Source organism: Macaca thibetana, chromosome 9 (genome assembly GCF_024542745.1).
Source record: "Macaca thibetana thibetana isolate TM-01 chromosome 9, ASM2454274v1, whole genome shotgun sequence".
NCBI classification, from domain to species: domain Eukaryota; kingdom Metazoa; phylum Chordata; class Mammalia; order Primates; family Cercopithecidae; genus Macaca; species Macaca thibetana.
The window spans coordinates 77707214-77733662 of NC_065586.1; positions in this window are offsets into that span (position 1 = coordinate 77707214).

Here is a 26449-nt window from a genome sequence, read left to right on the forward strand (position 1 = left end):
TACATCAATCTGTTCCAGACTATTAAGAAAAAAAATATTTCTTCTAATCCAGGGAGATAAAACAATGCTGTTGGACGTTGCCCCTCAGGGGAACATGTATTTGTATTGGCTAGTACTCTGGAACACATAAGCGTACAGATTTCTTTCCAGGACATTTTGATTGGGCCTAGATTCTGAGGTATTATACTGCCAAGAGAATTCAATCTGTGAGGGTTGCGATAAGCACTCAGAATGGAGAAGTACCCTAATTTCAGAAGTACCCTGAAGTCCTAGTAGGTTTCAAGGCCTCTCAGTGTAGGTAACTGTTTTAAATTCCTTTGAGCATTTTCTTTCCCTTAGTACTACACTCTCAATCTTGTTAACAATCACTATCATTTTTAGTCATGCTCTCTGTAATTCTGACAGGAGAGTGCCCTATCTGAGGCTAGAGTAGGGTCTTTACCGGGAAAAAACTCTGTCTCAAAGTAGCCATCTGAGAAGTTGTAGGACAGAAGTTATCAACAGAAGAGCAAAGGCTTGGGCAACAAGACAGGCTAAAGTAGACTTGCTCCAGAATGTCCCTGAAATACTACATTGGAGAATACTCAATATTAGATGGGGGCGTGGTAAAGCAAAGGGAAAATTCTCCACAATGAATGATGTAAAACCATATTAAAGAAAATTTTGCAATATTTATAATCTCAGGTCAGTAATTTGGTAGACTGGGAAAACATAATTGATGGATATACCTGAAGTACTAAATATGTACCTATGGGCATGTGGAAAGTACCCCCTCTACAATGTCGGTCATTATCAAAGGGCATGCAGTTTTAGGGCCGCCTCAGACTCTAGGATTCCCTTTTCCTGATGTTGTTTGGCTTCATGTTGACATTATTTTGAATGTCAGCCTGCTTTTCATTTTCAATAAGATTAACATTAAAATATCACCAAGAAATTCTCTTTCTTCTTTCCCTCTCTGAACTTACTTACCACTCCTTCCTCCACATGGCATGTAAAGTTCCCAATTCTTTTCCTTTCTTGTGAAACAGAGCTTCTTCCTGTTCTGATGTGTGTGCAACCACATGACACCAAAGATCTTGGGATTTTATTTTCTTCTCCTTATACTGATGGAGTTATTTTCAAAATATACATACATATGTGAGTTGGCAAGAAACCAATTTTAATAGTGGATATACCTAAATGTTAACATTGTGGATTATTTTTATTTTTTTCCTTGAGCTTATTTTTGATTTCCAAATTTTCCACAATGGAATTATGTTATATTGCATTGCAAAAATGAATTAAGAAAATGCATTACTGACAAGCTATTTATGGAATAAAATGGGGCTCACATAAGTATGAAAAAAATGTGGCCAAATTAATTGATTGGTAAATTGCCATTTCTCCTCATTCGTTTACCCTGTGCTGTCTCTTTCTTCTCTGAAGTGATATGAATCCTGGATAAATCTGATATATGTATATTTATGGCAGAGTAGCAATTTACATTTCACATGAAATTATGCTTCCAATTACTAAATCAAGGAGTCATCAAAAACATCTTGATCACCATAAAAAGGAAGGTAGTAATAAAAGTAATATACTTTTTGATATTACTTTAGGCAAATTAAAACTTCAATGAGGCACAAAAAGTTATGCTGGGAAGTCACGTACAACAAAAGCCTAAAGGATAAGCTCTATCTTGAAAACATCGCTCTTGACTTTTGTTTTGTTTTGCTACAAACCTGTTATAATCCAATTTATATGGACTAGGTTTTCTATTGTCTAAAGGTCCTAGACAATTAAAAGCCCCAGGTCCTTTTTAAATTTGAACTGCTGCTCACCTTTGGAGTTATTGAAAACGTCTCCATGTTTATTCTCAAACATGATTTTTTAGCTTCAAATTGTCTATAAAACTTAGATAAGAAACCACATACAACATATTTTATATTTCCTCATCTATGTCTTGGAAGTAATAAAGTAATAGAATGCATTTGATCACAATATGTTTATTTGTAATTAACTTTGGATTTTATTCTGGAATAACATGTTTTGAAAGTATGATCTTAGAATATGATTAATGTTTGAAAAATCATGTTTTCAATGGTTAAAAATATATAACAAGCAAATAACTCATTTTTTGTTATTTTTTACCATCTTTAGATATTAGATTTTTGAAAGAGAATTTATACATCTGATGTGTAATAAAATGATTACAAAACAAGGTATAATGTATTATAACTTCTTAAGTCAAAATAATAAAGAGCACATGTTTGGAAGGTAGTGGCCATCTATTTTCAGCAAGGAAGAAAATTATATCAATATGTACACCTATAAACAAGAAAATCTGGGTAATAACCACTGGGAGATAAACTTAAGGGCTTTCAATTAATTCATGTGCATGACTCAATTTCAAATTTAGAAAAAGTTCATAGAAGCTTTATATTTGTATTTCATCATAATTTTCCTTTAATAAATAAATAAGGGCAAGGTAAATACTAAATCAAACATAACGTTTATTTTTCCTAATAATGATCATTTTTACTCTCAAGACATGTCTCTACTTCATGTCATTTTGCTAGTAAGTACTTTACTTAGTAGAGCATCAGTGTCTTTACGATTTCTCTGCTCAAAGGCATTTCATAATCATTCCTTAATGCTACCTAAGAAAGCAATCTGTATTCACTCTATTTTTTTTCTATTCTTCAAAACTTATACTCTCATCTGGCCCTAGTGTACTGTTTGGAGTATCCTAACATACCCTGCTGATATTGCACTTAGCAGTTATCTTATTATGTTTCTAAAATGTCTTCTCTATTCACCTTTACTTAATACAATCATACATATGTAGAAAAACTTTCATCCCTGCATTTTCAATGTCTCTTTTATTCTTCTGAAGTGAAAAAGATACCCCCAAAATAGCTCTAAATTTCTGAAATATCTCTTGTTATCAGCCAGATAACATAAAACTTCAATTGTCTTTTTTTGTACTAATTCAAAAACATGGCTCGACGTCATTTTCTAAAATGAAGGCTTCTAGAAGTCTAGCAGCCTGACTTAAATTATTGTATATCCCAAATAGACTTAGTCAGTAATTATGTCATTAGTGGAAAGTTAAATATACGTTGATTAGAGGAAGAAATTATTGACAATCATAAAGTTCCCAGATGTAAATCTTCATATGCTTCTACAACTACATTGTCAATCTGTCAGCTGTGTTGCATTTTTCTCCATGGCCAAACATTTAGTGAGGGTTAGAAGGAGATAATAAATGAAGTTTGCTGGCAATTAATTTTAAGATGCTGAGAAAAAATAATTATCATTAACATTTTGGCATAACAGAAGAGGCCCATGTGTGTTCCATAACAAGATACTGGAAAACCCTAAAATAAGTGAAAAACAATCAGTTTTATTACTAAGTAATGATGTAGCAGTAGAATAAATTCATTCTTGGCTTTGCTAGAGATCCCTTTTGCCAAATCTAAATGTTTTTTCTTTGTCTTACATGATTTGGTTGAATAATGGTGTGAAATAAACAAGTTATGAAATTAAACATTCATTCTGTAAGAAAGTATAGTGCATTCAAAATATTGCAAGAATATTGATTTGCTGCACCCATAAACCTATGTAACAAACCTGCACATTGTGCACATGCACCCCAGAACTTAAAGTATAATAATAATTAAAAAAAGAAATATTGCAAGAGTAAACATCTAACAACCTGAGCTCTAGTGATCTTTAAACATGTCTCTTATTCTTACTAGGTATCATAGAAATAATTTATAATGTGGTAAGTTTGACCTTTAAAAATTTCTCTAGGACATGTAACATTGGAATAAATTAAATTATCAATTTGTTGATTGATTCAGTGAAATTAATAATATTCTGATATTCCATTTGATGTAAATTTTATTTACTTTATTTCAAGAAAATAAACACATATTCTAATGGGATCAAAATCACAAAGGAATTTTTGAGGTGGCATTTAAATACAACACAAAAGAAGCAGTTCGTTGTATAGATTTTGCAGATTTTGCAGGCCGAAATAGAAACTTCAGCCCTTTTGAATACCTCTGCTGACTCTCTCTTAAGTCTGTCTCTGAGGAGAAAAGAGAAGTTGGACTTAATCTGTAATATTGGTGAGCCCACAGTTGGAGTAGAAGCATTGTGCTCTCTTCCTATTCCCTCTTCTTTACATATCAGTTGCATAGAAACCACACTAAAGGTTTTAGGTGCATTGACTTAAGGTCTACTTTCTGGCAAATGGCTACTGATTTCTTGTTCATATCCTTCTTTACACTCCTTTACTCACACATAGCCTTTAATATAAATTTGTGCACTTTTCCTCATTGTATTAAGTTCAACAACTGGTTGTTTGCAAAGTCTGAATTGGGAGTTTTGTGCAGAGGCAGTGTAGAGTACATATATGGAGGAATAAAAGTACATATTTATTCTTGATTCTCATCAATTCAAAATTTAAGAGAGATTTGAGTCTTTTAAAACTAGAGAGACGTGACTCTTTTGACAGTGTTTAAATATTATAAAATACCATTGAAACCCATATTTCCTCCTAAAAATGCTAATTTATTCCAATGTGAGAACACCTGAAATGTTCAATAAATAAATCTCTGCTATTTGCATGATGTGTGTTTGTGTGTGTGTGACATTGATATTGAGGTATGAGACGGATTAATTAGATTATATACCAATAGCTATACTGTGTATTCATACAAGACTGAAAAGGCACAGTGGCCAAAAAAATCTAAAGTCATAATTTTGAATTTTCACCATACATACAAATGTATGTCTTAATCAGTAACCATTAAAATATATAAACTCTTTGGTACTTGGCCTGATCACTAAAGAAGATCCTTTGATTAGTCCATAATTATCACAGTTCAGTTCCAGATTTAAAACCAATAATAATAATAAACAGTATTATAATCGAGTGTGTATAAATTACTCTTTCTTCGCTGTTTGAGAAAAATCATAATTTTTTTTCAATAAATTTTACTGCGTATATTTAAGGTATACAACATGATGTTATGGGATACATATGGACAGTAAGAAGGTTAATAGAGTGAAGCTAATTAACATATCCATCCCCTCAGAGTTACTCATTTTGTTTTTGCTTTTGTGGAAAGAGCAGCTAAAACCTATTCCTTTAGCATAAGTCCCTTACACAGTACAATTTTATTACCTAAAGTTATCATGTTATATATTAGAGCACCAAACTTGTTCTTCCTATATATCTGCTACTTTGTATCCTCTGACCTACATCTCTCCATTTCCATCCCTCCCCGACCACTGTTTTGTTTTCTCCGTATATTTAACTTTTTTTTAGATTCCACATATAAGTGAGATCATGTAAGATATTTTTTTCTGTCTCTGGCTTATTTCACTTAGCATAATATTCATCAGGCCGACCATGTTGTAGTAAGTGTCAAAATCTTATTCATTTTTAGGGAATAATATTTTATTACATAAAATGTATCACAGTTTTCTCTTTTTTTTTTTTTTCTTTTTTATTGATATCTCAACCTTGGTGGCATTTTTTTCAATACCATCCTTGGATTCCAAGGATGAATCCCACAAAATTCAATTTGATAATATTTTATTAATTATTGTCAGTAATTTTATCATATGGTATAGTTATTTTTGTCTTTGACATAGAGGTTAGAGTAGCCTTTTGAAAGGATTGAGTAATTTTTTTCTGTCCTCTGAATTCACTTGAATAAAGTAGGGATTACCTAAAGTTTGGTACAAATTAACTATAAGATTCTGGCTGACAGAAACACAGTTTTGGGGATCATGCATTTAACATGTAATATTACACTTACTATGTAATGTTACAATTTTAATTTTATTATCTCAAATCATCTGACAACTATGACTCTCATCCAAGAGAACAAAATTGTTCGTAGCAGAAAAAAACTGACAAACTTGATGATTTCAAAGATAAGCTAATAGGAACTTTGGAAGAAGGTAAGTCAGTGATTCACAGTGTTCATGGTGGTTCTTCTAAGGGATGGGATTTGGTGAGTAAATGTAGCTCAGTAGGGTTTTCAATTTTATTATAAGTACCTTAATAAATGATGGTATTATAGGTAATTTTTAGTTTCTTTTTATATTTTTCCCTGTGTTTTTCAAAGAAAAAATCTAAATAAAAATCATATTTATGCTAAAGTGTAAAACAGTAACACGAAATTCTGGCTCAGTATTTCTCAAAGGGAAAAATTTGATTTCAGATTTAATTTATTTAATGGTTACTGGTTACTCTGTTTTATAATTTAAATCAATTTTGGTAAATAATATTATAGAAAATTATCTACTTCATCTTAGTTTTCAAACTTAATGACATTGTACTTTAGCATTTTCTTTGGTTTCCTATTAGGTTGATGCAAAAGTAATTGTGATTTTCATTATTAAAAGTAAAAACCTAATATATTAAGTAGGTTGCACCAACCTAATACATGTCTATTTTATCTATAGTTATGCCTCATTTTATTGTTGTGACAGACCATGTTTTCTAAAAATGGGTACAGCAATGTTTCCAGTCTCAAATGCTCTTTCACAACCTTGCCACTCATTGTCAAGTAGTAGAAAATATTTTCCTCCTCCTTGAACCTAGGCAGGACTTTGTGACTACATTGATAAATAGAATGCAAATATACCAGCACCACAGTTTATCAGTTTGTTTTTGATTGAACATTTGTGTTGTATCTGTACCTTGACTATTGTAAATAATGACACAATCAATATGGAAGTATAGATGTTTACTAGGTGGTGATTTCATTTGTTTCGGGTGTATTTTCAGAAAAGGGATTACTGTGTCTATGGTAGATCTACTTTTAATTACTTTGGAAACCTCCACACTATTTTCCATAATAGCTGTACCAATCTACTTCTTGCCAACAGTACACAAGAGTTCTCTCATTATCTCTTCTCCACACCCTTGCCATCATTTATCTTTTGACTTTTTGATAATAGGCATCCTAACAGATGTGAGGTTGTTATCTCATAGTGGTTTTGCTTTGCATTTCCTAGATGATGAATGATGTTGAATGGCTTTTCATATACCTGTTACCCATTTTAATGTCTTCTTTGAAGAAATATCTATTCAGGTCTTTTATTCATTTTATAATCATGTTGTTTGTATTTCTAGTATTGAGTTCCATGAGTTCTGTGTACATTTTGGATATAAATTCCTTATCAGATATATGGTTTGCAAATATGTTTCCAACCTTATGCTGCCATTTCATTTTGCTAATTATTTTCTTTGCTACGCAGAAGCTTTTTAGCTTGATGTTGTACCATTCATGTACTTTTGCTGTTCTGGCCCTTTTGTTTTGTTGTAATATCCAAAAAATCATTGCCAAGGCCAATGTCCAGGAGCTTTTCCTCTGTGTTTTCTTTCAGAAGTATTAAAATTTCTGGTCTTATGTTTAGGCCTTTTATCTGTTTTAAATTGATATTTGTGACTAGTGTAATAAAGGGTCCAATTTCATTCTTCTGCCTGTGGAAATTCAGTTTTACAGGTGCCATTTATTGAAGAGACTATCATGTTCCCATTGTATTATCTTAAGGTGTTTGTCAAAAATTAGTTGACTATATACATTTGAATTTCTTTCTGGGTTCTCTATTCTATTCCACCAGTCTATGTTTCTGTTTTTATGTGAGTACCATACTGTTTTGATGAATGTAACTTTAAAATACAATTTTAAATCTGGAAGTTCTATGCCACCAAATTTGTTTCTCTTTCCCACAATTGTTTTGGCCCTTTGAGGTCTTTAACGTTTCACAAAAATTGTAGGATTTTTTTTTTCAATTTCTGTGAGAAATGCCATTGATATTTTGATAGAGATTGAATTAAATCTGTACATTGCTCTGGGTAGTATGGACATTTTAACAATATTAATTCTTCCCATCTAAGAACATGAGATATTATTCCATTTATTTTTGTCTTTTTCAATTTCTTGAATCAATTTTCTGAAATTTTTAGTATATAGATCTTTTGACTCACTGGATAAATTTATTTCTTGATATTTTATTTTATATTTTGGATGTTACTGTAAATGGTATTTTAAAAATTTATATTTCAACTAGATCATCTTTTGAGTATGAAAATACTACTTATTTTTATGATGATTCTGTATCTTGCAACTTTACTGAATTCTTTTGTTAATTCTAACCATTTTTATATAGTCTTTGTGGATTTTTTTACATATAGGATCATGTCCTTTACAAAAAGATAATTTTACTTTATCTTTTCTAATTTGGTCACTTTTATATATTTTAAATGCCTGACTGCAAGTGCTACTGCTTCAGTACTATGTTGACCAGAAGTGTCAATAGTGGGCCAGAAGTGTCAATAGTGGGCATCCTTGCTTTGTACTAGATTTTTATGGAAAAGTTTTCAGTATTTTTCCACTGATTATAATATTACCTCTTTTTTTTTTTTTTTTTTTTAATGGCCTTTGTGTTGAGCAGCTTTTCTCTTATATAATAACTGTTGAGAGTTTTTGTCAAGAAAGGATCTTAGAATTTAATACTATTTCTGTATGAATTAAGATGATTATATGTGTTTATCATTAATTCTGCTAATGTGTTTTTTCATAATGAATGATTTGCATATGTCAAACCAGTCTTGCATGCCAATGATAAATCCCACTTGATCATGATGTGTAATACTTTTGATGTGTTATTGGGTTCAGCTTGCTAATGTTTACTTGAGGATTTTTACAGCTATGTTCATTGGAGAAATTTATTGGTACTTATGTTTTCTGTGATGTCTTCGGCTGACTGAGGTATCAAGGTGATGCTGACCTCAAAATGTATTTGAAAGTATTTTTTCTAGCTCTATTTTTTGGAAAAGTTTTAAAAACTATTGTCAGTAATTAATTTTTGAAATTTTTGTAGCATTCTACTGTAAAGATATCTGGTCTTGGACTTTTTTTTAATTGGTGGGAGGAGTGGTTCTCATTACTTTTTCATCTCTTTATATCTTTTCTGGCTTACTATTTCGTTCTGATTACATTTTGGTAGGTTGTATTTTTCTCGATATTGATCTACTTTCTCTAGTTTATTCAATTAGTTGGCATCTAATTGTTCATAATAGTCCTTTATATACTTTTTTTTTTTTTTTTTTTTTTTGGAGACGGAGTCTCGCTCTGTCGCCCAGGCTAGAGTGCAGTGGCCGGATCTCAGCTCACTGCAAGCTCCGCCTCCCGAGTTTACGCCATTCTCCTGCCTCAGCCTCCCGAGTAGCTGGGACTACAGGCGCCCACCATCTCCCCCGGCTAGTTTTTTTGTATTTTTTAGTAGAGACGGGGTTTCACTGTGTTAGCCAGGATGGTCTCTATCTCCTGACCTCGTGATCCGCCCGTCTCGGCCTCCCAAAGTGCTGGGATTACAGGCTTGAGCCACCGCGCCCGGCCTACTTTTTACATTTCTTAGGTATCTACAGCAATTTTGGCATTTTCATTTTTTATGTTATTTGTTGGAGTCTTTGCTCCTTTTTTCTTAAACTATCTAAAGTTCCGTCCATTTTGTTTACTTTCAAAAAGCCGACTCTTAATCTTATTGATTATTTCTATGGTTTTCTTTTCCTTTTATTAATTTTTATTTTTATTTTAAGTTCCTGTGTACATGTGCAGGATGTGCAGGTTTGTTACATAGGTTGACATGTATCATGATGGTTTACTGCACCTATCCATCCATCACCTAGGTATTAAGCCCTGCATGCATCAGCTATTTTTCCTAATGCTTTCCCTCCCCCACACCCCACCCCCTGACAGGCCCCAGTGTGTGTTGTTTCTCTCCCTGGGTCCATGTGTTCTCATTGTTCAGCTATCACTTATAAATGAGAACATGTGGCATTTGGTTTTCTGTTCCTACATTAGTTTGCTGAGGATAATGGCTTCCAGCTCCATCCATATTCCTGCAAAGGAGATAATCTCATCCCTTTTTACAACTGCATAGTGTTCCATGGTGTATATGGACCATATTTTCTTTATCCAGTCTATTTTTGAAGGGCATTTGGGTTGATTTCATGTCTTTACTATTGTGAATAGTGCTGCAATGAACATACGCATGCATGTATCTTCGTAATAGAATGATTTATATTCCTTTGGGTATATACTCAGTGATGAGACTGTTGGGTCCATGGTATTTCTGATTCTAAATCCCTGAGGAATTGCCACACTGTCTTCCACAATGGTTGAACTAATTTACATTTCCATCAACACTGTAAAAGCATTTCTATTTTTCCACAATCTTGCCATCATCTGTTGTTTCTTGACTTTTTAATCATTTCCAATTTTTTTTTTTTTTAGACAGAATCTCACCCTGTCACCCAGGCTGGAATGCAGTAGCATGATCTGCAACCTCCACCTCCTGGGTTCAGGCGATTCTCCTGTCCCAGCCTCCTGAGCTCCTGAGTAGCTGGGATTACAATCAGGTGCCGCCATGCCCAGCTGATTTTCATATCTTTTGTAGAGATGGGGTTTCACCATGTCGCCCAGACTGATCTCGAACTCCTGACTTCAGGTGATCCACCCAAAGTGCTGGGATTACAGGCCTACCAAAGTGCTGGGATTACAGGTGTGAGCCATTGCGCCTGGCCTAATCATTCCCATTTTGACTGGCATGCGATGGTATCTCATTGTGGTTTTGATTTGCATTTCTCTAATTATCAGTGATGCTGAGGTTTTTTTTTTCACATGTTATTCTGTTTTCTATTTATTTCTGTTCTGACTTCTATTATTTACTTCTGTCTGTTAATTTTGAGTTTCGTTTTTTAGTTTTGTTGTTTTTCTAGTTCCTTAATATATAATGTTAGATTATATATTTAGAATTTTTCTTTTTTTTTTAATATAGATATTTGTTGCTATAAACTTCCCTCTTAGAAATGCTTTTACTGCATTTCATAGGTTTTGGTATGTTTTGCTTCTATTGTCATTTGTCTCAATATACTGTTTAATTTTTCTTTTGATATATTTTTTGACCCATTGGTTTTTCAGAAGCATGCTGTTTAATTTCTACATATTTGTTAATTTTTCAAGACTCCAGCTGTTATTAATTTCTAGTTTTATTGCATTGTGTCTGAAATGATACTAGATATAATTGTAATCTTAAATTTGTTAATACTTTTTCTGTTACCTGACATGGTCCAAATTGAAAGATGTTATTTACACTGGAAAAAATATATATATTCTGCTACTCTTAGATGGAAAGTTCTGTATATATTTATTATGTTCATTTGATTAAAAATGCAATTAAAGTTCAATATTTCCTTATTACTTTTCTGTCTGTTGATGTATTCCTTGTTGAAAGTGGAGTCCTGAAGTCTTCTCATATTATTGTCTTGCTATCTCCTTCTTTGTTTATGTCCATTAATATTTTCGTTATGTATTTAGATGCTTCAATTTGGGACATAATTGGTTATGTCCTCTTTATCAATTCACCCCTATATAATTAAATAATGACCTTCTTTGTTTTATGCAACAGCTTTTGACTTGAAGTCTATTTAATCACTTGTAAGTATAGCCACCTTTGCTCTCTTTTGGTTAGCATTTGCATGGATTATCTTCCCATTTTAACTTTCAACCTATATGTGTCTTTAAAGTTTAAGTGAGTTTCTGGTAAGCAGAATATAGTTCAATCATATATATATATATATATTTATATATGTATTTATTTATATATATTTATTTATTTATTTATTTATATATGAGGAATCACCACACCGTCTTTCACAATGGTTAAACTAATTTACATGTTTTGATTGGAGAATTCATTCTATTTATATTCAAGATACTATTGTATTATTGATAGTTAAAAACATGCTGCTAGATATTTTGTAGTTTGTTTCCTAGTTTTTGTTGCTTTTTTCTTCTTTATATCTTTATTCTTTGCTAGTCTACCTTTATGATTAGATATTTTGTAGTTCGTAGCTTTTATTTCTGTCTCTTTATTGTTTGTATATTTACTGCAGTTTTCTCGCTTTATGGTTACCATGAGCTTATATAAAGCATCTTATAGTTGTAATCTGCTTTTTTCCATCATTAACAAATTCTGTCATATACAAAGACTTTAGAAGTTTACCCTCCTCCTCACAATGTATGTTTTTAATAACACTGTTTACATATTATTTATTATGCTTTTGTTAAAACTTACTAGAGCTTTAGTTATTTTTGATCATTTTGACATTTTCCCTTTATACTAGAGACATATAAGATTCACATACCATTATTATAGTATTGAAATACTCAGTTCTTGACTCCTTATTTACTTCTGCCAGTTAGTCTTATACTTTCTTATGTCTTCATGGTAATAATTAACGTTGTTTATTTTTGTTTGGAGGACTCCCTTAAGCTTTTCTTGTAAGTCAGATCTAATGATAGTATATTTTCTTGACTTTTGTTTCTGTGTGAAAGACTTTATTTCTTCTTATTTTTGAAGGAAACCTTTACTAGATATAGTATTCTTGGCTGAATGCTATTGTTTTTTCTTGCAGTACTTCGAATATATCCTGTTTTTCCTAGACCATAAGATTTCTGCTGAGAAATGCATTGATAGTCTAATGGATATTATATGTGGCTTGTTTTCTCTTGCTGTTTTTAAAATTCTCTACATGTGACTGCTTTTTGAGAGTTTAATTATAATATCCCTTGGAAAGGACCTGGTCTGTTTGAATATATTTAGAAACTTTTAAGCTTCATGGATTTGGATGTTCATATCTTTCCCAAGACTTAAGAAGTTTTTATTGTAAGTAAACTTTCTGTCCCTTTCTCTGTATCCTTACTTCTCATAAAAATAACATTGGTTTGCTTAATGATGTTTCATAAGACCCAGGGTCAGTCTCCATGCTTTTTCATTAAATTTTTCTGTTTTCTTTCTTCTAAATTATTTCCAAAGGCCTATCTTCATGTTTATAGACTCTTTCTTCTGTTTAATCTAGATTGCTGTTGAAGCTCTCTGTTATTTATGTATTTTTAATTTCCTTGATTGAATCCTTTAGCTCCAAGTTTTGTGTTTCTTTATTTTATGTTATCTATCTCTTTGTTAAATTTATCATTCACATCATGAATTTTTTTCCCAATTTCCCTGAGGTGTCTATTTATATTCTTTTGTAACTTGCTGAGTTTCATTTGGATCATTATTTTAAATTTCTTTTCAGGCAATTTGTAAATTGCTTTTTCATTGAGGTCAGTTACTGGAGAATTTTGAGGTCCTTCGGTGGTGTCATATTTCCTTGCTTTTTCAAGTTTCATGTATTCCTGTGTTAATTACTGTGGATCTGTTGGAACAATCACCTCTTCCAAACTTTAGTGTGGCTTTTGTACAGGAAGACTTTCACTTGAAGTTAGGCCTGAGCAAGCAGGTTTGACAGGGTGCAGCAGCTTTTGCTCTGTGTGAGTTCAGCGATGTAGTCTTTGTGCAGCTTATTTAGTTACTATCAACATTAATGGCAATTGTGGGTGGTCTAGGTTGCAGAATTTTGTGGCAGTGACAGTGACTGCATAAGTTATTAGGGCCAGGGCTTTGTGAATTCTCTTGATTTTGCCTTCCTCACAGTGGAGAGTCTTAACTGAAGAGATATCTTTTGATATTGGGGCTAAGATGGCTCATAGGCAGTAGAAGCTGCATTGGGATCCAGGGCATTGGTGCACGAAGCAGCTGTAGAGCAAAGTTTTAGTGGAACTACTGCAGCACTTGGGACTTGAGGTTTAGGTTCACTATCCCAAGCACAAGTGATTGCGTTTCTTTTTTCACTATTCTGGGATCTGTTTTTCTGAGGCATACTTTGGCAGCTTGGGCTCAGAAGTGACTGAAGACTTAGTCTCCAGGGAGCTGGCCACAGATGCAATTTAGAACCTAGAACCAACAGGGCACAATAGCAGCTCAGGCTACAAGGGATGACAGACCATGTGGCGGTGACTCTGGACCTTGGTCTGTTGTGACCTAGTAGTAGCTCAGACTCTGTGAGGCCAGGTGTAGCAGCACCAAAGACCCAGGAAAGGCCAGATGCTGCTGTGCCTTAGGCCATGGGTTTTGAGGAAGAGTACAGCAATGACTATTAACCAGAAAGGCAGAGTGCCTCAGCAGTTCAGACTGGGGGTTAGTCCAGTTCTAGGTAGGTGAGGCATTGTTGCTGTTCAGCCTGGAGGTCGGGGTAGCATAGTTCCACCAAAGCTCTGATCCCCAGGGATACAAGGCATTGCATCTACTTGGCCCCAGAAGGTACAACTCCACAGGTCAGTGGAGTCTCTGGATCCCTGAGAGGTAGGGCACTACATTAGCTGTGGTGCTGGGAGATGAATCTCCTCCAGTGTGCAGGGGACTTGACATCACAATGAGGCAGGGTACCATATCTGCTCTGGGTCCAAGGATGGACTGTTCTGGTAGTTTGTGATGAGGCTCTGGGTTCCCAGACATGCACAAAACGTCAGCTCACCCCTGAGAAGAGGGTGCAGCAGTGACTAGGATGGAGTGGATGAAACATCTATGCAGCAGCTTGGCCTAAGGCATAACAACAGCTACGCTTGGAGATGGCATGCTAATTCACAGGCATGATGAAGCAACAGTGAGCCTCAGAGACTGAGGAATGTGATAACTACTTACCTCCAGAGCAAGACACACTCTTAGCAGTGGTTTAAGTTCCAAAATGGCACAGATAAGTGACAGCACAGGCTGTAGGAGGACATATGAAGGTCATAGCATTGGCCTCTTTTTGGGGATGGCTCAGTGTTTTGACTTTGGAGAGTTCCTTCAGATGGGCTAAGAACCTTTGAGGACAGTAGGGGACTCCAGTAGCAAAGACTGAAAGGGTCCACACCGATAATGGAGGCTTCTGGTTCTTCTTGTCTCCCTTTTCCCTTTAGGGAGAAGTCCCTCCTGGTTTCAAGTTGATCCCAACTAGGGGGAATAGGGTGGCAGAGGCCAGGTGTCTTTTTTTTTTAATTTTCTCTTCTATATGAGGCTGTGCTTGGTTTCTGTGCTCTGCAGAATTTCTGCTTCTTTGCTGTTCCTTGATGCTTTTTATTAGTTAATTTAGTTTAAATATGATTGTTTATTTGTTGTTGTTGTTGTTGTGTGTGTGTGTGTGGCAGGGAAGAGTGCTAGGAGCTACTACTCGACTGTCTTGCTGATGCCACTTTTGACAGGAGATCTTTTAGAAGCTCAGAAGCATAGCAAGTAAAAAGAAAATTAACCTAGTACTTGAGAATTTTGAAAATTCCTATGAATAGTGTGTTACTACTTATGGAATGCCATTGTCAAGAAAATTTGTTTAATATGTTCTAATATTTTAACTCTATTGACAATATAACATATTAAGAAGTATGAGCCTATGCAAGTGTATTAAAATTGGAGTCGAATACAATGTATATTTTAATACTCATTTAGTTTCCAAAAGGATAACAATGTATATCACTCGTTTGTATATAAAAAAATATTTTAAGTGAAGCAATTTGGGAACAAAAACTATTTCACAGCAAATACTGTTCTAAAATTATTTAATATTTAGAGTCTAAAGAAAGAATTACAATTTGCAATGAATCTCTATTTGAAATAAATAAGAAAATGTATGCACACTGTGTACAAGTCAAGTTCATGAAAGCTAAAGTATCAATAATATTTTATATAAAGTTTCTTTAATGGTAAAAATCTACATGTGTATATAACTTTATTGTTTAATAAATTAGTTTTGCTCTTCTTATTTAATTTAAACGTCAACTACAGTAGATCTTTGGGGAATACAAAGATACAGGTTCCTTGGTCACAGTAGCCAAATTGGAAGCCCTAAATAACCACATGTGACTTGTGCCTCTCATATTGGATAGTACAGATATAGAAATTTTCCATAATCACTAGAATATACTGTACAACCCTGCTTTTGATTATGCGTAATTTATCTTTTTGCCAGAAGCATGCCATACATTTTAAACAATCTATTCTAGTTTCCCCTGGGCCCTTCCAGTTGGACTCACCAACTCCAGTCCTTTCCACTGGTTTTCAAATAAGATGAATTTGAATACTGACTACATAGTCATCATTCTGACCACATCGTTGTTTCTGTGTTATAATTTGTGAATACCTCTTTTAATTCTCGGGTTCTAAAATTAAATATATTCCTTCAGTTAGTGTCCAAGCATCAGAAAGTTCAGCAGAAATAAAATACAGAAAGATTATCAGTGAATACCCTGGCTATAGAAACTGTTTTCCTCATCTAGACCAACTTTCGTTGAGATTTGATGGCAGTAAATTTATCCAAATTCTTAAATGCAAACATTTCTTTAACCGTGTTTCTCCAACTTCTGTTTACATAATTGCATGTTTAACCTAAATTCAACACTTTATATTACTGTTAATGTTCTCTGGATGTGATTTTGTTCATATGTTAAGTTTAACTACATATTTTCTAATAATTCAACATGTTTAGAATCACCCTATTTCTGGGTTACTTCTAAAGTTGATCAACATAACATAAAAGTTGTCGTAAAGTTAGTTTTAAAAAATTATGATAGGCCCGAATTAAAAACAGGGTGGTCACTAGCCAAAGATTCAGTACAGATTTTAATACATTGGGCAAGACTCTTTGGACATTTAATCAATTATAAATCAACAAAATCTACAGTATCCTCTAACACATGTTAATCTCTTTTTGAATTTCCTGAATTCTTCACATTAGAAAACATAATGGTTTTGGTTATTATGTGTTTGATATGTTTTGTACATTTAATTGAATAGTTGGCCAAAGCAATTGATTGAACTATATGTTACCGGATTAATATGGTGGGATTTACAATACCCTTTAAAGAAAATAAGGGGGATTTGAGAGCAATGCTGAAGAGGCTTAGAAACTTAGTTGGAAAATAGGTATGATTTGAATTCTCACAGTTGGATTATTTCCTACTGATCTCTGACATTTGGTTTTATGTATTGGACTCATTTTATTAAGAGTTCTTTAAAAATACTTGTACATATATTTGCCAACACATTTGAAATCAAAATGATTATAATTGTAAATATCAATCCTTTCTAAGATTTCTTTCTTTAGTGTCTTCATTTGTGTGTACTTTAGTATATTTGTGTATGTAAATGTGTGTTTGTGTGTGGGAAATAATGTGTTTGTGTCATAATACTCTTTCATATATGATATAAATACTATGATCAGATTACCTATCAGTAGGTAAATTCAGTATTCAGATTTCCTCAGTTTTACTAATGTTGGGGTGTGTGTGTGTGTGATTTAAGCTTCATAAATTTTATTATTTTTTCAGGTTCTTCTACATAGCTCCACGGCCAAGATAATGAATAATTACAACATTTTAAAAAATCCCTTTTGCTATCATATATGTTCAGCAGTATCTAACAGCCTTCACAGTATCTAATTAATATAAAATAGATCAATATATTATTAAATTCACATTTACAAAAAGAAATTAGGAATAATATTTACAGCTTGTTTAGTAAGATGATTCACTTGAATTTCAATGCATACATGTCTGAAATATTAGAAAAAGAAATAATACAGTTTATTGTAAACCTATCACCCATTATTATATAGGTTTAACCAATATGGTAAAGCTAAAATATCTGTAATGCATTACAAAAATTTATGACAAAAATTAAGAAATCCAGTACCTAATGACCATAAATAACATGAGAACTTTGATAAGCACTGGTAACACTGCATTTTTTCTAAACAATAACTAAATTTTAACTACGTGTTTGTGTATCTAAAAAGAAAAAATACAACTTTTCCAAGTATTAAGTGACACATATTTTAAAAGATATTATTGAAAAGTTATCAGAAACTCTAGTAATGCAATCATTTTTATTCATAAAATTATGAGAATTTAGTAAATATTAAAACCTGTTTTCATACAATGGTAAATTCCTATAGATTAGGATTACAGGATGGAATGTTTTTGAGATTTTCTCTGTTATCTTCTAAATCTCAAGAAATGTGCAGAGTTCAGTGTTTCCTTTTTGCTGTCTACAATAGGATTTCATGTAATAATGAATAAAGAGGTGAGAACAAATCTATCCCCTTTTTGTTGTCAAGTGCCTGAAATAATTAAAATGATTTTAATAAACCCTGATATGGATGTAGATGTGTAGAGTAGGAAGAGATTGTAGTGATTGAGATGAAAACATTGATTTTAAAGGGATAAGTAGAATCCACAAGACAGAGAGACCACTTTACTGCATTCCTAGCGATTAAGGGAACTATGTCCTGATTTCTTACATTGCCTCAGAATAAACCTTACACAGTTTATCCAGGAAGTTGCTCCAGGGCTTTTAGCCTCCCAAAAGCTGCATCCCTGGCTAAATAATCCTACATCCCAAAATTCCTTTGACATCTTACCAGTGTTGATTTCATTCCATTTCCAGTACACCATGAAATAAAATATTTTAGACACAGGTCAAAATTCCATTTAATGTACATTTTATGATCACTATTTTATAGGATGAAAATTTAAAGTCTGATGCAAAACGTCAGCAGAGTGATTTAGAGGCAAGTCATAAAGTTTTAGACATTAATTCATGAGTTTTAACTGATCTGCTGAAGTTTTTATCTCATGTAATACCATCAACAATATATTTCCTAAGGGAAGCCTGGTAAAGACTACATAGATGGATGAACATTCACTGTGTATTAGGAAGAAATAGCACAGAAACTTAGCATATAAATTGTCACATTTGGTTCATGTTATTGTTAAAGATTTAAATATGTACAATATCTGGATATAGTAAGTGACCTAAAACATCAAAAAATATGTACGTAGATATCTCCACATCTCTTTCTAAGTATATGTATGATTATGTCTATATGGATAGCTAATATATTTGTCTTGTTGCTCATACTCTTCTCTTCCTTGACTCCATTCTCTTTTACAAACTTTGTTAATTACTCCGTTTTCATCCATGTAATGTCATTATATCTGCTTAGGATTTAGCATAAACTAACCATTATTCTTGCTTCCAGTGTTTTCTATAACCTGTCTCTTGTCCACAAGTATAAATAATTCCTGTCTAATTTGCTAGAGAAACTTTTTACTTTTCCTATTGTAATTTTGATTAGGTAAAGTGTATTCAGTCATAAAATGTCTTAGAAGTCCTAACAGTCTGTAAGTTTCCTGGGCAAGAGATTATCAGATACATTTTCACATATTCTATATCATTTAGCTTGTTTTGAGAGGTACTCACTAAATACTGGGGGGGAAATGAAGAAGATTGCCTCTCCAAGGTAGTTAAATTATGAAATAGTCTTAATGGTGAAATTCCAGGATGGGAAGAACAATAACATACTTCAATTTCTGTTTTTATATATGAGAAAGGTGTTTGAAGATGCTGAGATTTATTCAGGTTATTTTGTTCAAAATACTTTAAAACATTTTTTTAATTTTGAAGAGTTTTATTTTTCAATGGTGATATATAACTCTTTTAGATTACTTCATATACTCTAGATTTGAGTAATATAAAATCAGTTATATTGTCTGAATTAATGTAATATTCATAATAAGTTTATGTTATTCCCTCTAATATTTCCAAGTAAAGTATTTACTTGTTGAGGCAAAATTTTGACATAATTTTTGTTAATTCATAAGATGTATCATTGCAGTATTTATAGCTTCATTTAAAGGAAATTCATAGCTTCATGGCACAATTAAAGAATAATTGAAAGCTTTTAACAGATTTCATAAATGTGAGGATGCAACAGCATAAGAATGACCCAATGGACTTTGGGGACTCAGGGGGAAAGGATGGGAACTGGGTGAGGTATAAAAAACTACAAATTGAATGCAGTGTATATTGCTTGGGTGATGGATGCACCAAAATCTAACAAATCACCATTAAAGAACTTACTCATGTAAGCAAACACCACCTATTCCCCAATAACATATGAAAATTTAAAAAAAATTAAAATGTCAACATGTATGTGAGAGGACTACTTTTACTTATAATTACAAATGAGTTCTTACCAGAACGGTTCTTCACAGATTTGAATGAATAACTCATTTTGGGATATATATGCTCACTCTAGTTAACTCCTGTCTTCATTGGTGACATCTTCCAAGTTAACACCTGGAAGTGAATATTGTCGGTCTTTTTCATATGACACATTCTTCCAGTGGATTACTGTATTTGTTAATTTACTGGTTCAAGAAAAATATTTATTCATCACTTACTCTATGTTAGATCTGCTCTAGACTCTAGGAACAGGGTCACTAAAAGAGGGAGAGAGAGAGAGAAAGAGACACAAAAGTTGCTTCTGCCTTATGGAGTTTGTTGGTCCCAGTGTAACCAGACTGTTACCAAGAAATTACAATTTGCACTATATGAAGAAAGGAGAGGCAGAGAGTGCTATGGGGGCAATTGATGAGGTGATCTTATCTTGCCTGGAAGACAAATGTAAGAAAAGAACATTCTGATTAAATAGCATTTTAATTAAGTTCTGTATGCATGTGTGCTAAGTGAAGTTGCTGCAAATATTTTCAAAGGGGGAAAAAAAACCATTTGGTATGAATGCCTTGTTCTCTGAAAGAATGTAAAATATAACAGGTTGTGGAACAGATTAAAGTAGAGCAGAAAATAAGAGGAATTAGGAGGACAAGTGTGAAACATAAAAGTTGGCCTGGGGGAGGAAATCAAGAAGGGTCTTGTTGACAGATAATGTTGGATGCTCATAGACATAAGAAGGCCTTCTAATCTAAATTGAAAGTACCAGAGTTTATTGTAAGGGCAATGGAAAAGAGTCAAGAAGTAATTGAAAATGAGTCAAGAAGTAATGGAAAACTTTTCTCATATTTCAGAAATAGGATACACTTTATAAATGATAGCATCTTTCTTTTTATTTTTTATTATACTTTAAGTTATACGGTACATGTGCACAACGTGCAGATTTGTTACATATATATACAAGTGCCATGTTGGTGTGCTGCACCCATTGACTCGTCATTTACATTAGGTATATCTCCTAATGCTATCCCTCCCCCTTCCCCCCACCCCATAACAGGCCCCGGTGTGATGTGTCCCTTCCTGTGTCCAAGTGTTCTCTTTGTTCAATTCTCACCTATGAGTGAAAACATGTGATGTTTGTTTTTCTGTTCTTGCAATGGTTTGCTGAGAATGATGGTTTCCAGCTGCATCCATGTCCCTACAAAGGACATGAACTCATCCTTTTTTATGGCTGCATAGTATTCCATGGTGCAAATGTGCCACATTTTCTTAATCCAGTCTGTCACTGATGGACATTTGGGTTGATTCCAAGTCTTTGCTATTGTGAATAGTGCTGCAATAAACATACGTGTGCTTGTGTCTTTATAGCAGCATGATTTATAATCCTTTGGGATTTATAATCCCCAGTAATGGGATGGCTGGGTCAAATGGTATTTCTAGTTCTAGATCCTTGAGGAATCGCCACACTGTCTTCCACAATGGTTGAACTACTTTACGGTCCCACCAACAGTGTAAAAGTGTTCCTATTTCTCCACATCCTCTCCAGCACCTGTTGTTTCCTGAGTTTTTAATGATTGCTATTCTAACTGGTGTGTGATGGTATCTCATTGTGGTTTTGATTTGCATTTCTCTGATGGCGAGTGATGATGAGCATTTTTTCATTTGTCTGTTGGCTACATAAATGTCTCCTTTTGAGAAGTGTCTGTTCATATCCTTTGCCCACTTTTTGATGGGGTTGTTTTTCTCTTGTAAATTTGTTTGAGTTCTTTGTAGATTCTGGATATTTTGTCAGATGAGTAGATTGCAAAAATTTTCTCCCATTCTGTAGGTTGCCTGTTCACTCTGATGGTAGCTTCTTCTGCTGTGCAGAAGCTCTTTAGTTTAATCAGATCCCATTTGTCAATTTTGGGTTTTGTTGCCATTGCTTTTGGTGTTTTATACATGAAATCCTTGTCCATGCCTACGACCTGAATGGTATTGCCTCGGTTTTCTTCTAGAGTTTTTATGGTTTTAAGTCTAACATTTAAGTCTCTAATCCATCTTGAATTAATTTTTGTATAAGGTGTAAGGAAGGAATCCATTTTCAGCTTTCTACATATGGCTAGCCAGTATTCCCAGCACTATTTATTAAACATCTTTCAATCAATAACTTTTAAATAAAATCAACATATATAGCTAAATATCTATGCATATTTTATATAGTTGAGTTTTTCAATAAACTTCTAAATTCAAAAAAAATTTGATCCTATAGAAAATTTATGAAAGTAGTAAAGAGAGTTCCCACATACTCCATACCCAGTTTCCTCAATTATTAACATCTTACATTAGTATGATATATGTTATGATTAAAGAGAAAATAAGGATCAATTATTATTGACTATTACTAACTTTCTTAATATTGTTGTATTACATACTATTAACTTTATTAATTAATAAAATTTTATTAATTTTATAACTTTATTAACTTACTTTTAAGTTAATTTTTTTAGTTTTAACCTAATGCATTTTTTTTCTGTAAGATTCGATCTAGAATATAACATTACGTTTAATCATCTGGTCTTTTTACATTCTTTTTGTTTTGACAGTTTCTCAGACTTTTCTTATTTTATGACCTTGACAGTTTTCAGGGTAGTGAACAGATGTTTTGTATAATGTCCCTATATTGAGATTTCTTTGATGTTTTTCTCATAATGAGAATGACACAATAAGGTTTGGAGTTATGAGTTTTAGGTATCAGTACTTTAACAGATAATGTGTCTGCAATTATTTTTTCAAGTCTGCAGTTTGTCATATCATTCTCTGAAGAATGTCTTTAATAGATTGTTTTTCAATGGAAAGAACTCTAATTTGTTTTTTTCTTAATCTTATGGTATTGTATCTAAAAGTCATTACCAAACTCAAGGTCATCTAGAACTCCTATCTTCAAGGAAATTTACAGGTTTACATTTTATATTAGGTCTGTGATTTGAATTTTTTGTGAAAAATGTAAGATAATTGTATAATATATATTATTTTTAGCTGGCATAATAACTGCACATATTTATAGGATATAGAATGATATTTTGATACTATATATGTGTAATGCTCTAATCAAGATAATTAACATATCAATCACCCTAAACATTTAGCACTTTTTTATGTTGGGAACATTCAAAATCTTCTCTTCTAGCTTTTTGAAAATATACAGCAAATTATTGCATGTGGATGTCCAGTTGTTCCAGCACCATTTGTTGAAAATACTATCCTTTTCCATTGAATCACCTTTGCTCTTCTACCAAAGATCACTCTATACAGTCATGTGCTACATAACGTTTTGGTGAATAACACATGGAATATACAATGATGGCCCCCTAAGATTATAATGGAGTGACAAATTCCTATTGTTGATGATGTTGTAACCATTATAATGTCTTAACAAAAGGCATTACTCACCTGTTTGTGATGATAATTATATGAACAAATCTACTGTGTTGCCGGGCATATAAAAGCATAGCACATATAATTGTATACAGTACATACTTGATAATAATAATAAACATATCCTACTATGGTATATAATTTAAAACACTATAATATATAATTTATTGCTATTTTAGAGTTTGCTCCTTCTACTCATAAAAACATATTGACTATAAAGTGGCCTCAGGCATGTCCTTCAGGTAGTATTCCAGAAGAAGGCATTGTTATCACAGGACATGACAGCTCCATACATTTTATTGCCCCGACATCCTTCCAGCAGGACAAGAGTGAAGGCAAAAGCCAACGATATTGACAGTATTCACCCTGTATAGGCCTAAGCTAATGTATATATTTGTGTTTAGTTTTTAACAAAAAAAGTTTAAAAAGTGAAAAAGATTTAAAAACATTTAAAATGGAAGAAGGCTTATATAATAAGGATACACATGGAGAAAATATTTTTGTGTGTCTGTACAATATGTTTGTGTTTTAAACTGCATTATGTCAAAAGAGTCAAAAAATTAAAAAAAATACATGAAAGTTTATAAAGTAAAAAGACAGAGTAAGCTACACTTAATTTATTATTGAAGATAGAAAAACTGTTAATAAATTTAGTGCAGCCTAAGTGCACAGTGTTTATAAATTCTAAAATAATGTGCAGTAATGTCTAGGGCTTCACATTTACTCACCACTCAACACTGACTCATCCAGACAAACTTCTAGTTCTGCAAGTTCCATTCATGGTAAGTGCCCTATAAAGATGCATCATGTTTTCCCTTTTGTATCATCTTTTTCTTGTATCTCTTCAATGTGTTTAGATACACAAATACCTACCACTGTTTTGCAATTGCCAGCAGTATTCAGTAGAGTAATATGTACAGATTTGTAGCTTAGGAACAATAGAGGATACCATATAGTCTGGGTGTGTATTCAACTATAGAATCTAGGTTTGTGTAGGTATATACTATGATGTTTGCACAACAGCAAAATCGCCTAATGATGCATTTCTCAGTACATATGTATCCTTGTCAGTAAGCAATGCATAATCATATTTGTATGAGTCTAGTTCTTTGGTCTCTATTTTGTTTCATAAATCTATTTGTCTTTCATCCACATCACACTGTGTTGATTAAAGAAGCTTTATATGATGTCTTGAGTTCACATAGTGTCAGTTCTCATACTTCTATCTTCTTCAATATTGTGTTGACTTTTCTAGTCTTTTGCCTTTTGTATAAACTTTAGAATCAGTTTGTTTTGAAACTATTTGATCAATGTGTTATTTAGAAATGTGTTGCTTAATTTCAAAATTTTCTTAAGATTTCCCATCTTTCTTTCTGTTATTTATTTCTTGTTTAGTTCTATGTGGTTTAATTCTACTTTCTATGATTTCTATTCCTTTAAAAAGTTAAAGTGTGCTCTATGTTACAGAATGTTAACAATCTCGGTGAGTATCGCATATGAGCATGAGAAAAATATGTATTTTGGTGTTTTTAGAGGCAATATTCTATCCATGCCAATTAAATCCAGTTGATCGACTGTGCTGTTCAACTATATCGTTAGTGTTTTTCTGCTGGATAATTACTCTTCCCCTGGGTTGGTTAGAATCTGTTAAAACCCAAGTGGTTAGACTCTGATGAAATAGTTTTCTAGGGACAGGACTTTGTTGATTATTTTTGACTTCTTTCAAAATTTCTTTCCCCTTTACCCTACATGAAGCACAAGATGATTTTTTCCTGTTCTTCATTTTAAGAACTGGTAGGACTCCCTGAGGTGAAACCCCTGCAAGTGTGAAGGTTCCACTAAGGCTGGGCCCTCAAGAGCTTTAATTTCTAAAGCTACTCTATGTTTGTTATCCTTTATGGATTTCTACCAGACTCCAGTGGATGATTCTGTTTCCAGAAATCTGTTTGTTTGTATTCACATTTCTCTCTGGTTTTCAGGGTGGCAATTTGCCCTGTGAACTCAGTTCTTTGATGGATTAAGATTTGTTGATTTTTAGTTTATTTTGCTTTTCTTCTTGTTGGGATGATGGAGTTACAACTTCCAATCTACTTACATGTTGAATTAGAAATGTATTTATTTTTTAAGATGGCTACATTACCACTTCCAAAACAACTGGAATTCTGGAAGCAAGAAACAAGAGGAGAATGAATGTTAAGTAGGTAGTCATCTCTGCATCCTATTAACTAATAAATTCACTTCTCACTTTGGGATATGTATCCTGTATGTATGTATCCCCCACCCCAACACCCATACATGAGTTATTTGTTTATGAAGGAGAATGTATGTTTATTAAATCATTTTTATTTTGTATAAAAAACTGGAAAAGAATCATTTCTATAAGAATATATACAAACACTTGTTTGTAGGTGAAAATATAGAAAATAACATAAAATAAAATCACATTGAAAGTAGTTATTTCTTAATGTAGATCATAACTGGGGTAGGATGAAAGACATTTTCCCTTTTTAATCTACATACTTTTGTAACATTCAGATTTTCTTCAGTCATGAATTAAAATCAAAGAATTATATAAAAATAAAATCATTTTCCTAAAATTCTAAAAATAGATTTAGGCATATTGTTTACAGCACGAGTTCTCAAAAGAGTCTGCTGCCTTGATTTATAGCCTGATTCTGTCACCTATCAGCTTTGTCACTTTGGCAAACTTTCTATATATCTAAAGATAAAAATAATACCTACTGAGTAGACTTGTTATAAAGAATTAATAAGACATTGCATACTGATTGCTTAACATAGTATTTGGAATGTTCGATATTATTCAATAATTGTTAATTACTATTTCAGTTATTGTGACATGAGAAATGTAACTTAGACATAAAATATAGCTCCTTTCATTGGAATTGATGAACATTAAAATGAACAACTGAGAAATTTGATAATTTTATTTTTCTTGTAATGCCTCATGAAGTCCCCAGCTAATGTTTGTTCACGTTGAATTAAGTGTGTTCTTCTCCCTTGACTAAGCTTTCATAAAGTTGTTTTAATCAAACAGGAAATGGTCAGTTTCTAAACTAAAGATTAT